This window comes from Camellia sinensis, chromosome 3, assembly GCF_055761805.1.
Source record: "Camellia sinensis isolate YWXY chromosome 3, ASM5576180v1, whole genome shotgun sequence".
Taxonomy (NCBI): Eukaryota; Viridiplantae; Streptophyta; class Magnoliopsida; order Ericales; family Theaceae; genus Camellia; species Camellia sinensis.
The window spans coordinates 163,673,319-163,678,221 of NC_138963.1; positions in this window are offsets into that span (position 1 = coordinate 163,673,319).

Genomic DNA, 4,903 nt, shown 5'->3' on the forward strand with positions numbered 1-4,903 from the left:
GCACAGTCTTTACATATTATTAATTCATTTTTGGCTACTAAACTGTTTTAGTCGGGTAAAATAAGGTTTTGGGTGACTATTTTTATTTTGGTCGCTAAATCTGAAATCTTTACCGATTAAAATTTGGTTGCCAAACGTGGAACAAAATTCAGGAGGGAATATTAAAAACATTACCGACCAAATTTGAATTTTGGTTGGGAATAAATTGGTAAAAAGTTTAATTTTTATTGCAATAGAAGTCCATTTCCCTCCATCTCTCACTCCTGCCTTTGTCACTGCTCTGTCTCTATCGCCATCACCGTAAGGCTTGCTGAATCATCACTTCGTCTCCCTCCTAGGTATGTCCTCTATTTCGCCTCTATCTCTTTATATCTCCCTCTCGATTTCTGTCTCCTCCTCACAGAGGCCTCTTGGTTTCCCTCTTTCTCTCTCTCGCTGTTTACACACACACACACATACATGCATATATACACAACCTTGATCCCAATTATAATCGATTATACACTGGTACACCCACGCCTCTGTGACTGCGTCTCACTCACGCCTCTGCCCTCTTCTCTATAGCTTTGTCTCCATCGCCATCACCGCAAGGGTTGCTGGATCATCGTTTGTCTCCCTCCCAGGTATGTCCTCTATTTCGCATCTATCTCTCCTTCTCTCTGTATCTCCCTCTCGATTTCGAATGTCTTATTCTCACTGTCTCCCTCTCTCTTTCTTTGTTTCTATTTACGTACACACACATACATACATATATATATATATATATACACACAAAAATCATATAGGAAAGGCTGAAAATTAGGGCATTGTTATTTAAATGTGATTGAAATTAAAAATTAGGGCAATGCTTGTGCTGAGATGTTATTGAAATTAGAACTGAACTAATAGTAATTTCTTGCTTGTCTGGACTATGCTCAGAAATCCAAAGAGCCCTCCAGTTCGGATTGAGAATGATGTATAATCGATTGTTGTTGTAAGACTTGCCATATCTATTTTAGTGTCAATCCTTACAATTTGAGGCTGCCAACAACTATAATGCTCTGCCATTTGAAGCCTCAAGTTTCATAATTTGTTAAATTCATTGAATTTTTCTACTTTTATTATGCATGCATACATAATGTCAATTTCATTTTCTCATTTATTGAAATTCCATTTTATAACACATTACTAATGTTAGCAAACAGTTCACTGACATATAATTCCTTTCTCTCGGCAAACATGTATGTGGATATACCTAGCTGCTCGATCCATAATCTAAACCTTTTCTTATAGAAATCTAAAACTTTAAAAAATTCTGTAGATTGGAGATGGGCTTGGTTCGAAGTAAGGTCCAACGAAAAAGTTTAAGATTATTGCGGGCTAATAATGATATTTTACACTGGTGCAAGTTGCTCCTTTTCTGTCTCTCTCCTTCTCCCAGCTGCTAGTTATACAACTTTTTCATGATGTTGGTGCCTTTTCTATTGGAACTTAGAGGAGATCAGGATACATCGAATTTCATGTTCAGATTTAAGTTGGCAATATGTCTGAGGAGAATTTGTTTGACTTTGGTGGATGAATGTAGGCAACATCCCCTTCCCTTGCCTGCATATACATAGGCATTTCATGGGTTTCCAAGCCATACTTATTTTGCAATTTCTCTTACTTTTATGTGAATTTTGAGTCCATTTCTTGATGGGTTTTGCATTTTCTGCCATTTTAATGAGAATAGGAGTTTAAATTCCCTTCATTTTCTGTGGAGATGTTAATTTGTTTTTCATATATTAATTGAAGTGTGGTAACTGGTGGGTTTGCTTATAACTGATGTGGATGCGGATGTGGCTAGGGTTGTGGTGGAGGAGATTGAGTATATCTATATTGTATTTTTAGCCTTTTTATTTGGATGTTGTTTCTTATTCAATTTTAGCTAAATGGGTGAAATCTTGTCTTGATTACAATGCTTAAACAAATTTATAGTCCATTGGCCTCTGTTGATCATAAAACATTATTGAAAATTCTAGTATAATGTGAGTATTTTTATTAAATTACCTAAGGAAATGCTATTTCAATTTTTGGTAGGAAACATTTTCTTGTACAAACCAGCTTGGCAGTTCCAGTTTCAGTTCCAGCAACAACAATTCCATCAACAACTGTAGAGCACTCTTCACAACTGCAGGTAACTTTTCCCTCTCTCTCCTTCTCTCTGTGGAAATTGTTTTCAATCTGTCATTTACTCATATTTTATTGTTTGAGTAGCAACGAAAGGACATCAATGAACTTCTTGCAACATAACTATGACTAGACTGTATTCAGCATAAGTCGGATAGGAACCTTTGTTGATTTGATCATCTCCATCATAGAACAAGCGGCAATAATTAAACAGTATATTAAGTTCTCAGTAGATAGTAATTATTTTTTAGAGTGTTACTTCTTAGTTTGATTCTAAATGTTGGATTAAATATAAACTATAAGGACCATAAGGTATTGAAAAGAAGAATAATAACATTCAATTTTATACGTATTTGGACAAAACATTTGCTAGTTTAAGTTTTGGGTTACTTTCTTTTTTTGTTTCACTTGGTTGAGAAAAGACCATACTTTGAACATTTTGCTTGTTTGAAATTTGAAACCATGTCTGTGTTGTTACCTTGTGTTTAACAATTTGAATTGAGCTTTCGTGTGACAATTTCTTTCCTACTTATTGACAAGAAAAACGTCCGTTTAACTGGTCAGCTTTAAATAAGCATGACACGAACATATCGAGCATGTGATGGTGTTATATATGCTGATACACACACTTATCTTTGATTATGTAGTAAAGGGGGTATATGTGTATATGTAAAGCACGGACTGAATTATCTTTGTTTCTTTAATCATTCAATAGTTTTGCTGGAATACTTATCTATGTAATGATTGTGAATGCTCAAATTAAGTTAGATGTTTATATGCTTAATCTATTCCAATTATATGACAAGATGATCAAAGGCCTGATATTGGCTATATAGACAATTTTGGAGTTAGAGGCTTATATGCCTACTGTATCCTAATGATATGAAAAAATTATCAGACTCCCGACGTAGGCAATAGGTAAGATTTTATATTTCTTTTTTTCTTTTTTCTTTTTTCTGAGTGTTGGCCATGGATGGATATATATATATATATATATATTGGTAGTTATAAGAACTTCATACATATGTTAACTTAGGTGTTAGGGAAAGACAGGCCCCTCATGGTACAAATCGTTTCATTTGGTCCCACCCTAAAAGAGATTTATGTGACAAGGTGTAGACACCCATTTTTGACCGCCCTCAAGACTCGGACGTCACCGTTTGAACACTCGGTGATCATCCATGTTCGTGTTCGTTTTGAGATCCCGAAGGACTCGACTGCACGCCTTGCCTTAGGATCTCTCGACTTGACTGTTTTGTGCTTGGTTGTGGACCAAGAACTTGTTTGTTTTTGCACCTGAGGGTAGCAGGTGGCTTGTTAGCCATCCCCTAAAACCCACCAGACGTGGCATGAAGCCACCGGCTTTGCTTTTTCTTCTACCGACCAAATATTTGGTCGGTCGGCACTTCTGTTAGGTGCATCAGCTCTTCGAGTGGTCGGCCGGCCATTTATTTGGCCGATAGTCTCTCTCTTTGGCCGATACCTCCTTTTTGCCTTTTTCAGGCATTGTGCATGCCAGCTGTGCCAGCTGGAGTGCACGAACCTGTCCTCCATACACGTGTATGGAGGAATTTGCACCCTTTTGGTCTAACTTCTTGAGGAAGCTTGGACCCCTGTCTCAGCTTCCTCAGGAAGCCTTGGCCCCTTAGCCTTAGCTTCTTTAAGAAGCCTTGACCCCTTTTGTTTAGCTTCTCTTGGCAGCTTAGGCCTTTGCCTTGTCTATATAAGAGGGCCCTCCCTCTCCTTTGAAGAGGTTCAGCAAAATCAGACTTATACATCTGATACATAATATATATCACTCTCTCTATATATATCTCCCTTTCTCTCTACATTTGTATGTGTTAGAGGGCCTAAAAGTGTGTTTTGGTCTTAATTTTGCACTAAGACACCTAGTGTTACACCTTGCCTTGGTTATTGAGGTGTTGAGAGGTTGTTCTTGGAGCTTTTGAGTTGGTTTTGATCAGAAAAGGGGGTTGGAGTTTTGGTTCTTCAAGTGTTATTCAAGGGTGAGCACTATTGCTTTATATTCCCCATTCTTGCACTAGCTTTTAACCTACTTTGCATGTTGTTTTGAGCTTTGTGTATAACATATAAAAGTTCTATTTTTTTGTGTTTAAGATACTTCATTCAGGTCATTTTGGTGTTGGGGGTCGTCCACTCCCTCTTAGGCTTTGTTTGGCCCTTTTTGTGCTTTCTTTGTTGAGCTTCGGGAACCTTCATGTATTGGCCTTCTCACCACTAAAATCCAGAGAATTTTCAGTGGTGAAGAAGTGGTTTTGAGGTCTTGCATAGGGGAGGGACACCCCTCTCCCTTTGTCTCTCTTTTGCTTATGTTTTTGGCTCATGAGAGTAGCATGCATGCTTAGTTATTTTTAGCATCATTTCAGTAGGTATTAGGTGATATTTGGTCATATTATACCTCTGTTTTTAGTTGGTTTGATGGTCCATTTCATGCATTATATGCTTGCCTTGTAATCTCATGTTTTGGCCTAACATGTATCATGTTGTGAGATGACATTTTAGCATGATTTTGGTTTGACTCCATGAAGCTTTTAGTCCTATTTCATCATGTTTAAGGTCTGTCTTGGGTCTTTAGAGTCATGTTTGTCATGTTTTGTATAGCCCTTTTGCATTCTAGCTTGTAGGCCTTGAGTGTGTGAGCCATAAGCATGCTGTGGTTGGGTTGTTTCAGTGATTTAGAGTCATTTCCCATGCTATTTCAGTCCATAATCCATGCTTGTAGGCTTGCATTCAT